This window comes from Dipodomys merriami, unplaced genomic scaffold, assembly GCF_024711535.1.
Source record: "Dipodomys merriami isolate MVZ:Mamm:240054 unplaced genomic scaffold, mDipMer1.0.p SCAF_15, whole genome shotgun sequence".
Lineage (NCBI taxonomy): Eukaryota > Metazoa > Chordata > Mammalia > Rodentia > Heteromyidae > Dipodomys > Dipodomys merriami.
Window position 1 is genome coordinate 23,908,049 of NW_027202826.1, and position 12,446 is coordinate 23,920,494.

A 12,446-nucleotide genomic window follows, 5' to 3' on the forward strand; every position below is an offset into this window, starting at 1 on the left:
ACTCTTAAGCTCCCTTAATTATAAAAAACTACTCGAAATATCTAAAAATCCCTTGTGGCTCAAGAACACTAAAGATTTGAAACTTTTACTCATTGTGTTTGGATATCATCACTAACCCTCTGTTGCTGTTGAGATTTCATGTTTCTTAGCAATTTTTTTTCCACAAAGATTTTTTTATAGCTAACTAATTAAAAGTAAGTGTAAGTCGGGTGCTTGTAATCCTAGCTACTCAGGAGGTTGAGATGTGAGGATCATGGTTCAAAGCCAGCCCATGTAGGAAAGTCTGTGAGACTCTTATCTCCAATTTAATACAAAAAAAAAACAAAACTGGAAGTGGAGTTGTGGCTCCAAGTGGTAGAACACCAGTCTTGCATGAAAGAGCTCAGGGATAGCACCTCAGCCCTAAATTCAAGCCCCACAAGTGACAAAATAATAAATAACACAAAAGTAAGTCCAAATGAATACAGTTTCTCTTCAGTCAAATTCATCCTCATTCTTCCAACAATATTTACTAATTAAAAGTATACATTAGTAAAATGAATACATTTTGCAAATGTATTAAATGCACATCTACTGGAATTTCTTTAAATTATACCTTGAATAGATTCATAACCATTCTAACTGCACTAAGTGTACCAGTAACCTTAAGTCTGGTTTTTCTAGAGAATGATTCATTATTCTCCCTTACTGAACAGTTTAGCCTTTGTGGTGGCTCTCTCAGTGAACTATCTGTTAAGACCACCAACCCAATGCGTGTGTGAGGGAGGTGTGGGTATGTATCTGAGACTTAGCACAAGATTTTAGGCATTTGTAGCTTTCAAGTCATTATTCTCAATTACATAATTTCTGTCCTCATTTCATTGGGCAGAAATAGCTTCCAATGAATGATGGCTCAGGCAAACAGAACACAGTAATTAGCCCACAATGAGAACGGAGGACTTACAATATTTGCTAGGAGAAAAAGTCCAAGGAAAATACAGTACTGTCTGCTTAAAAAAAATGAGCTGCTAAGTGGAACTCTGGAAAAGTTTAAGACACAGACAGCACTGGCCAGTGTGTGCAGCTGACTCAGTGTGAGCTGGAGACACTGCCTTCTGCAGGGAAACGTTATCATGAGAAATGCTAACATCATGGGCCACTTAGCTTTCCCACCACTGCTGGCACGGGAGCAGTCTGGCCACCCGGGTTTGGTAACAAGGTGAAAAGCAACTAGCCAGTAAAATGGTTAAAATATTAGGAGCAGCAACTTTACAGCAAAGTCCAAAGCTTTCACTAGAAACAAGAGTTTACCTGGGTTCTAGTATAAAGGGAGATCATCATGTGAAGGATGTTCTTGGCCAGATGAAGAAGAGGAAGAGAATTGTTTAAGTAGGTAAAGAAACTCAGTGGGCCCTTGATAAGAAATATACAGTTGTAATCCTGCCCAAACACACACATACCAACAAATTCTAACACATGAAACTTCATTATGATTAGCAATCAAGGCAGGTGCCAGTGGCTCACACCTGTAATCCTAGCTACCCAGGTGGCTGAGACCTGAAGACCATGGGTTAAAGCCAGCCCAGAGACTCTTATCTCCAATTAACTTCCAAGAAAAGCTGGAAGTGGAGCTGTCACTTAAGTGGTAGAGTGCTAGCTTTGAGCAAAAAGCAGCTCAGGGACAGCACCCAAGCCCTGAGTTCAAGCCTGAGGACTAGCATAAAGCACACACAACAAATATTTGCAATCAGGTATTTTTGTAGTCAAAGATACTTTATTTAGAAACCATTATATAATTAAGATAGCTGTGGTTCACATAGAATTATTAACAAAAGCCATGCTATTCTTGAAGACAAGCTAGATGCCCATTTTTCAAAACTGACTATAGACTGACTTTATACTTCAAGTACAAATAAAAATGATTCACAGTTAAAATGAGACAAGAAATTTAGGATTATACAAAGATAAAAACATAGATTCATGCCTGTAATCCTAGTTACTCAGCAGGCTTTGAACAGATCTGAAAGATCACAGTTCAAAGTTAGCCCAGGCAGAAAAGCCTGCAAGACTCCATCTCTAAAATAACTGGCAAAAAGTTGGGCTGGAGGTGTGGTCCAAGAGGTAGAACACCAGCTGATCAAGCAAGCAAGCTAGGCAAGTATGAGGCCCAAATACTGTCCAAGAAGAAAAGAAGGAGGAAGAGTGTGAAGGAAAGAAGGAAGGGAGGGAGGGATGTAGAGAGGGAGGAAGGAAGGAAGGAAGGAAGGAAGGAAGGAAGGAAGGAAGGAAGGAAGGAAGGAAGGAAGGAAGGAAGGAAGGAAATCAGGCAAAAGGAAAGTTACAATGAGAGGTATTTTGACTGTCAACTCACTGACAACAAAGGTGCCAGAAGACCTAGTTCTGACTTTTATGACATGTCTTAGAAGTGTATTATCTATTCATTGGGGATTAGGCTTAAAAAACAAATGAATACTATATATGACCATGCCTTCCTTAAATATTCAATCAGAAGCCTTCCAGAAACAGATCATAGGTTGTGGGAAATCTATCATATTTAGAGCCAGAGAGCAGAATATAAGGAAATGGAAGACATTTGAGGACTAGGTTTTTCAAATGGTATCATGATATGTAACAGAAAAAAATGAAGCAAAACCAGTTATAAGATGATGAGACTCTAAAATATCTTGGATTGAAAAAGAATATATTAAATGATAGGAAGCAGAGGCCTGAATTGAGCATAGTCCTAACTCAGTGAAGTAAGAAATTATTCAAAACTCTCAGAAAGATGTAGACAAAGATCTAGCTAATGAAGAGAATAAACCAAAGTCTAAAGAAGTCTGCTGATCAAAACTATTTGATTTTGTTTCCAAACTTACAAGCAAAAATTAAAAATGAAATGGATGAGATGAATTTGATAACAGAGTTGGCAGCTCAGTAGATTGAGAGGAAAAAAAATCAGAAAAAAACACTAGATAGCTGTCTCCCAGAAAAAAATAAAAACACATTAATGAGAGCTGAAAAGAGAGAGTAATGGAACGGCAGCCAGGAGTGGTAGGAACAAAATGTAGAAGTTGGAATGTGGCTTTTAATCATGGACTCTAGCTAGAGACTTACGCCAAGAAGGTTTCAGTGACTTTCATCAGCAAAAAGACATGAGTCTGTAAAACAAACCACTTTAAGAATATGAATGGGAGACTGGTACCAGTGGCTCACATCCCTAATTCTGCTCAGGAGGCTGATATCTGAGGATCTAGTTTAAATGCCAGCCCACAGTGAGAAATCTGTGAGATGCATATCTCCGATTAGCTGGTCAAACTTAGGAACTGAAAGCATAGCTCAAGTAGGAGAGCAAAGGTCATGAGCAAAAGGCCAAGTAAAAGCTTCAGAGGCCTATGTTCAAACCCCAGTATTGGCACAAGGTTTTTTTTTTTTTAAAGAGAATTTGAATGGAAAGAGTAAAATCAGATACTACCAGCAAGTTAGCAAGTGAAATGCACAAGCTAAGAATTAAGCAATGAAGAATTACAGAAAATAAAGGGAAACTACAAAACCAAATTGCTTTTCAGCATTAGAAGATCTATGACAACCAGTAATGTTCACGCCTTTCCATGAGCCTCATGTGCTCTAGGGGATGGGTGATTATAGATGCAGCTGAATGCTCTCCTCTGATGAGTTGCCAAAAGTTGACAATTCTAAACTCCATTTCTCATATATGCTCATCCTGCCAGTATTTCAAAATCAAGTTTCAATATAACCTGTCTGAATGCTATTAGCTTTCCTGTATTTCAAAACACCTTTGCTTCTTATAAATACTGATTACAAAATATGAAGGAAGAGTTAGAGAAAAGACTTGTAATTCTTAGTTGGGTTTGTTTCTGGCCATGTTGCTTGTGGGGTAGGAGATAGCATGTGGACAGGAAACAAGGAGACGGTTTAGGTCTTGGGAGACTGTGCACAGGTGTGTTGTCATGGCAACCTGAGGACATGGAGAAATGCAGTGCTGTGGCCACAAAAAATGACTTAGTGGGCTGGGAAGGTGGCTCAGTGGTAGAGCGCTTGCCTTGCATGCCTGAGGCCCTGGGTTCGATTCCTCAGCACCACATAAGCAAAACGAAAAAAGCCGGAAGTGGTGCTGTGGCTCAAGTGGTAGAGCACTAGCCTTTAGCTGAAGAGTTGAGGGACAGCGCCCAGGCCCAGAGTTCAGGCCCCACGACCGGAACCAAAAAAAAAAAATGACTTAGTGGTCACTAATGATATTGACTGACTGAATCTGTATGAAGGAGGTAATTATAGCATGAAAAGATGTTATACTAAGCACTCAGTAAGCATTAACTTCTTTTTTTTTTTGTCTTGGATTTGTTTGGCTTGAATTCAGGACTTGGGTGCTGTCCCTGAGCTATTTCACTCAAGGATAGCCCTCATTTGAACCACAGCTCCATTTCCTGTTTTCTGGTGGTTAATTGGAGATAAGAATTTCAGTAACCTTGCTGTTGAGTGGGCTTCAAATGGTAATCCTCATATCTCAGCCTCCTGTGTAGCTAGGATGACAAGTATGAGCCACCAGCACCCAGCTGGTGGTGTATGTATTTTCTTTTTACTCAGTCAACAATGATTATAACAAATTTGAGTGTTTCATGCCAAAGATTTGTGTATATATATGTGAAATTGAGAACAATTAATATTGCCTTCTAATCATAATATTTAAAGTCAATTTAGCATGATGGAAAGAAAATAGTTAAGATCTATAAGTGTTCACTACTGTACAAGTTGAAGCAACTCTCAGAACCAATTTGATTTAGTCTGCTGAAATAACCAGTACAGATGATTTATTTCTGCCCCATTTGTGAGACTGTTATGAATGTAAAACTGTAAGGTGTTATATGCATACACTAAGTGACTGTTCCTTTCATTTTTCATTCATGTTTAAAGCACATAAACTGTCTTCATGTTATTTTATCATCAAATTCATCAATAAAATAGTAAGACTTCTCAACAATTGAGTGCACCTGAATAACAAGCTTCATCTTGAGTGTCACAGGGACCCTTTAAGCCCATCAGAGTAAATACAATAAAATATCCCAAATACAGCAAAATACTAAATATGGCCTCAGTTTTAGATGAACAGAAATGCAAATCAGTTGCACACTTGTTTTTTCTGTTTATGTTAAACAAAAGAATTCACTATTGTTTATTCCTTCCTCAATGTATTTGTTTTAACCAGTGATCTTTTACTTCAAATGGTTGCAATCCAATATGGCGAGTTGTTGCTTGAGAACAAATTTTAGTCATCTTCTGTCAAGCATTTGCTGTCTAAGCCTCTTCCTTCTAATTGTGGAATGAAAGGCTTTGGTCCATCCTGCAGGAATTTAAGGCATTAGGCAAGCAAGCAGGTGGGAGGACTTTGGTGAAGGCTCTGAAATTAATCTCGGCTACTTGCAAGGTTAATCCAAAGATCTGAAGGCAAACCTGGGCTAGTCTCTGTCAGTAGCTCAAAGAGAGGAAGGTTGGTTCAAGAAAGATGATGTCTCCTGTGCACCAGACAGATCCCTCCCTCCCCAGAGCCAGCTGCAGCTGCCAGAGACATTCCTGAGATCTCCTGGGGTAGAAGAGCAGCCTGTTTTTTTGTTGTTGTTGTTGTCATTTATTGCCTTTTCTCTTCTTCTCTTCTTTTTTTAAAGCATCCTGGTTTGCCTCCCTACCCAGCATGCATTTGCCAAGAGTACTTTTCATCCCTGAGCTATTGCTTTCTGTATTTCTTGGATCATAGGTTTAGTCTCTTTTAGAAGGGGCAACAGAGATAAAGGGGAAAGAGCAGGGGAGAGGGAGGGAGGGAGGGAGAGAGGTGAGTCTGATCCAGTTATATGCGTGAGTCTGATCCAGTTATATTATATGCATAGATGGTAGGTCAAAATTTCCCCTTGTATAGCTATTTGATGCTAATATAATATGTAACACAGTCGTCTAAGACATCTTCCCTGTGATCGCAATGTAAGTTCAGTTTCAACTAAATCATTCCAAATTAACTCAAAATTGATTTTTATAAATTTTATAGCCAGAAAAATATTAATCTCTCTGTCATAACTGAAGAGTGACAAGAATATACTTAAATACCATTGTACTTACTCACTCAAAGAAAGATTTGCAAACCCAGTGCAGTGAAATATTTTTAGGTTTCACATAGATGCTTAGCTTCCAGAAATGGAATTCCAGCAAATGAAGGGCTGCCTTTATTGCTGTTTTTAATATTTAGATAATAAATACAGAATATGCAATAGAAACTGTTGAAGACTATGAACAGCCCGAATGGAGTTCATTCACTTTAATGAGGTCTGATGTAGCACAGTTGTTATTTCTATCATTCTTCCCACACATAAAGTGTTTCATTATTATAGTACTAGGAACTCTTTATCCCAGGATCCAACAGGGGATTTATCAAGACAGTTTTTGTTTTTTTAATTTCTACTTCAGGAGAGGGAGTTGCAAGATGTTGAAGAGTAACAGTTGAAAAATAGATGGTCTTTGAAGGATTTTATACTTTATAACAAGAACAGTTATCATCTATATAATATACTCCCATCGAAAATATTAGGTACTAAGCTGCAGGAAAAAAATATGTTGAATTTTCTAAAGTTGCATGTCTTGCATAGAATGTAGAAGCTGGAGGGAGGTCCTTTAAGAATAAAGAGAATTTTTAAAGTCACAGAAAAAGGTGTCAATATCAACAATGAAAACAGGGTTATACCGTGGGGGAGGGACATACAAAGCAACAAAGAAATCATCTTATAAATATGTTAGAAACAATCGCAAGAAAGAAAAAAACATTTGAATCCTTATCTTGGGATTCATTTGGCCTAACATCAACTTATCTGACCTTTTCTGCTTGTCTCAGACATATACTAGTATTGCAAATAAGGGAAACCATGGGACCTATGTTTCTTTGGGCCTGGCTTACTTCACTTAATATAATTTTTTCCAAGTCTTTCTATTTCCTAACAAAGGGGCAATGTCATTCTTTCTGATGGAGGCATAGAATTGCATTGTATATATACCACATTTTCTTGATCCATTCATCTACTGAGGGGAATCATTTGATGTTGGTATAATTTGGGGAGGGGAAGGGAAAAAACAAATTATTTAAATAGGGATACAGGTGGACCCATTGCAACAAAAATGAGATGTAGAAGACGTTATGTCGAAAAATGAACTTTACAACTTTGGTGTGGGGGGGTGAAGGGGGGGATGGGAAGGGATGAGAAGGGGAAACAAAGGAGGAGGCAACAATGCTTGATAAGAAATGTACTCATTATCTTGCCCATGTAATTGTAACCCCTCTGTATGGTATTTTCACAATAAAAAAAAAAAGAAATGTACCTTGCAGATGTAATTATAACCCCTCGGTATGGTATTTTCACAATAAAAAATTATATATATATATATATTATATATATTTTAAAAAACCAAAAAAATCCAATGAAACATAGTTTCATTGGCAAATTCCAAGGAGTGAATTAAACACAGCAGCCCTGGATTTCTTTAGGCTGATATTAATGTAATTATATAGTAGGCTTATTGCTGAAATTAGCCATCAGTAGTAAAAGTTTTAAAAATCTGCTCAGTACTGAAAGCTCATGTCTGTAATCATAGTTACTCAGGGGTTTGAGGTCTGAGGATCTCAGCTTAAAACCAGTCCAGGCAAGAAAGACCCTTATCTCTAGTTAACCACCCAAAAGCCAGTGCTTTAGAGGAAAGGACAACATGGCAGCCTGAACCTAATGAACCAAGCTGGAAGTTATCAGTGTCCTTTTGTAGTATTATCTCCTGAATAAAATGAGAAGCCATCAGTGTAAATGCAAGAGCAGCTGACGAGCCCACAGGATCAGGTGGAGAGGATGCTTGAACATGGTAAAACAGAAAACAACGATGGTTAATATTTAGGCGTGCTATCACACAACTACTTGACTCTGTTGTAAGCAATGTACGTGGTCCATCTTTATTGATTCTAGCTGTGTGACTGCTTTGCGAAGTGATGGTACAGAGAGGGCGAATGGGTTGCTCCGTGGCTCAGAGCTGGTCAGAGGGGGTTCATGGATTCTCTGTAGACAATCTGACTCGGATTTTGAATGCTGACACTAGCTCACAAGGGACTGCTGCAATTTTCTGATACATGCTTATAGGAATGCCACTGGGGAAAATAGAGCCTTTGGTAAACTTTCTAAGGAGTTTACTAGTTCTTCTGAAGATCTTTATTTGCCATACCAATCCACAGGCTTATTTTTAGGTTCTCATTTTAAGTGAAAGATAATGATGAGAAATCACGAGAGCTAACGAACTTAGGTTGCAAAGCTAAAAAAGAACTGCTTCCTCTTTATACACAATAGACACCCATAGTTAACTGAAGGGGATAAGATTAGCACATATTTATATACAAGCCAGCTAGTATATTAATATACCATTCACACTAGTCTGTGATAACTCAGTACTTAAAGACAACTAAGATATTGATCTTTTAAAAAATAAGTGATTCTTCTGACTTATTCAATTTTTTACTCCATGCACCTGAACTGTAATTGTTAGTTTAATGAGGGACTACTTTTTAAAGAATAATAATGCTTTTGTGGTATCTGTTTTGTTGAACGGCAACTCCTCTGTACAACTACTTAAAGATAATGAAGAAACGCATATTTAAAAACCCACACAAGGGCTGGGAATGTGGTTTAGACTGCTTGCCTAGCATGCATGAAGCCCTGGGTTCCATTCCTCAGTACCACATAAACAGAAAAGGCCAGGAGTGGTGCTGTGGCTAAGGTGGTAGAGTGCTAGCCTTGAGCAAAAGAAGCTCAAGGACAGCACCCAGGCCCTGAGTTCAAGCCACAGGACTGGCAAAACAAAACACAACACAATTTTTCTGGTTCCTTGTTACTTCTAGATATTAGATTCTCAATGTCAACTCTGGCTCAAAAACAGAAAAAAAAAAAGCATGTATCTTCCTATCAAGAGAATTTCATGGCTTTCAGAAACTGAAATGTCATGACAAGTTTTCATTCATACAAGATGGAAATTTTAAAGTCATGTTTTAGTCTTTCCTCTCATTCCTCAGAAATTTAGTGCTTTATTGACTGAAATAACTCTTATATTCCCTTTTCTAGACATTTTCCTTGCTAACCCTGTAATTTGGGGCCTTGCTTTTCATTTCTAAATTCTTTCTAGATTCACTCTAATCTATCTGATAATTAACTAAATCCATTTCCACCACATAATTCTTCTATAGTACCGTGGGAGGAAGTACTTACTCAGTGATTTAACACCAAAGATTTTAACCAATCTAACCAATTCAACCCTTAGTCTGTTTTGTCTAACCCCTAATCTTGCATTGTTCCTGTCTTCTTACTGAAATTATACATATATATATATATATATTCAATGAAAACAAATAAAAAACATTTCATTATTTTTTTTTGCCATGCATCATCTGGCTCAGTTTTCTACTCTAGACTTTTTTCAACATAGCTACAAATTGACATTTTTGTGATATATTCTTCCTTCTTGAAATATCACTGCCTCTTTAATAAGCATTTTAATAGAGCTACTTACTGAAAGTACACATTGTTTTTCCAAGCATCATACTTTAAGTAGAAAGCAACGAAGTGGGGTTGAGGTTATAGTTCAGGGATAGAGTATTTGTCTAGTATTCATGCAGACCTGTACTCCACCATGCCTTTTCACACAAAAAGCAAAAAAATGCAATCATTTTGGATAAATACATTTTACATATCTCAAGTGTAAAAGATCAAGATTAAAATTCCCACCTATTATTAAGGTAAGGGGATTTTATAATATCAAAAATTCTAATACATAACAAATAAATTCAAATAAGATGAATTAAATGCTACAGTCAGAAACAAATTTACAGTTTTAAATGTTATATGCCTATGTGTGCTTATTTGCCTACTTAAAGAAGCAATTTGTCCAGGGCTACGATGCATTTGGAAATATCATGCAGATAAAAATAATACTATAAAATGTCAAATTAAATTAACAAAAAAAAATGGAGTGCTGCTTGGGATAATAGTTGACCTCCTATAGAAAATGTTAACCTAGATGATGCTCACCAGAAAATCAAGTCCCAACTGGTCATTAAAAAATGACTTGAAATCTCTTAACTTCCCCACAGGGTTTCGTTCTCTGATTCAAATTGCACAATTGCTTGCATATAGTTAACTCTTAGATTCATCATGACAGGCAAATTCCCTGGAATACAGGAACATTCTGAGTAGATGTCTATAAATACAGTGTTTTCCCATTTGATTTCATAACAATTCTAGCACATTACTGCTGAGTATCTGTCACGTGGCAAGTAACGATTTTGCAAAAAACTACAGAAGGGCCTATCCAAGACAGACCATCTCATCTTTAGAAGCTGAGTTCCTTTTCTATACTAAGAAGACTTTAAAAAAATAAACTTTTATTTTACTAGGTGGACTCCCATAGCTTTAATGAAAACATGTTGACTATGTTATTGGCTTTCTATCTGGCCTCTTTTGTACTAACCAAGATGGGAACCTCAAAACAGACCACAGCCTGGATGTGTGGATATACGTCAGAGACCAGTAAGTGAAGAAGTCAATGTAAATGTAAGTGTCAATCAACCTTAAACAACTGATGAAAGAGAGCTTGGACCTAACTAGAGGGGTGAAAGTTCAAAGGTGAGAACTTTAGACCAAGAAAGAGAGGGTCATTTTAAGTAGAATTTGCATTTTTATTTTGTAACATGATAAGAGATTTTTATAAAATAGGGCAATTTTAAAATATATTTTATTATGAAATTATTCCCTAATGTGTTCATTATGATATTGTTTTCTCAGGCATTTCCTTCATTTGATATGAGGGGAAATCCTTATAAGAAAATGTTTACTGTAGCGAATAAAGAACTGCAATGCTCATAAATGGAAATGCTCCTATGACATTTATTTTTTGCTTCTTAGTAAAATGAACCATTTTTAATGGGTCCACAGATGGTCTAATTAGGAGTCTTTCAAGACATAAAAGCAAATATCTTCATCAAGACAATTGCATAATATGCCTAAAGAAAATAGGTTCAAAAGAATAAATTTTCATATATGGTAACTCTCCTTATCTCTATTTGAATGGGATCAAAAATGAAGAAATTAGGATCTTAATCCATTTTGACATGGCCTACATCCCATCTACCTGTGTATATGTAAATATGACCTCATTGTGATGACTAGTTTCCTGTATGAATCTAGTAAATTACACAACCATTATTAATCATCTCTACTGGTATGCTTTTAGGTTAGTGGTTTAAAAAGGTCTTTACAAAGGTCTCAAAAAAGCAGTACTATAAATAAAGCCCATGGGCACTCAATAGAAATTGGTTGTACCATGCATATTTTATGATAAGATAAATATGGACATAAAACCAAAAAAATTTGACTATCAAAATCTTTTAAGCCACATAATAGACATTAATACATACAATGTACATATATATTTGATTTCTTCCTAAAAAGATCTACTGGATTTGTATGATATACAAGACCTAAAACAAAACCAGTATACCACAGTGCTGCATTGCAAACAGTAATGTCACTCGGAGAATGAAGTTGAAGAAGCTGGCTAGAGAGGTGAAAATTTAGCTTGACTTCGAATAGATTAAGAACAGAATGAATTAGAGTATACCTAAGGCTTATGTAGATACATTTAGCCCTATGCACAATAGCTAACCACGGAACCAGGTTAATTGGAATGTGAATTTATGTTTAAGATAAAATTGGATAGCTGGTGCTGGTGGCTCACACTCATAATCCTAGCTACTCAGGAGGCTGAGAGCTGAGGATCATGGTCAGAAAGTCCATGAGACCCATCTCCAGCCAAAACAAGAACAAATAAGCAAAAAACTGAACATGGAGTTGTGGTTCAAGTGGTAGAGTGCTAGCCTTTAGTACCTAGGCCCTGAGTTCAAACCCCAGGATGACACAATATAAATATAAAAATAAAGAACTTTGGATACGTCAGATTGGTCCAGTTTGTTCAAGCCTTCAAACAGAAGTTAAAAAGAGGTATTAGGAAGGAAGCTTAGATCGACTAGCCAGAAAAGAACATGAGGATGGTGATGTTGTGGGAACTTTCCACACAAAAGGGAGGGTTGTCAATTATGAGCCTCTCACAAAAGGTAAGGCATATGGTGAAAATGGGAGTGGCGACAGAAGTGAACAAAAATTTGGACAATTTTAAGTAATATTTGACAAGAAGAATCAAATTTGGTTCCATTAGAGTAAGTAGTTGAGGTTAGAAGTCAAATGTAAGCCGGACGCCAGTGGCTCATGCCTAGCTACTCAGGAGGCTGAGATCTGACAATCGTGGATCAAAGCCAGCCCCAGTGGGAAAGTCTGTGAGACTCTTATCTCCACTCAGCTACCAAAAAGTTGAAACTGGAGCTATAGCTCAAG

The 12,446-nt window shown here is 37.0% G+C and overlaps 1 protein-coding gene across 1 annotated transcript in view; it reads right to left on the minus strand.

The window, feature by feature from the left end:
* The window catches only part of Col25a1 (collagen type XXV alpha 1 chain), a 415,569-nt gene that overhangs the window by 197,231 nt on the left and 205,892 nt on the right, over positions 1-12,446 (minus strand). The gene's annotated exons all lie outside the window — the stretch shown is intronic.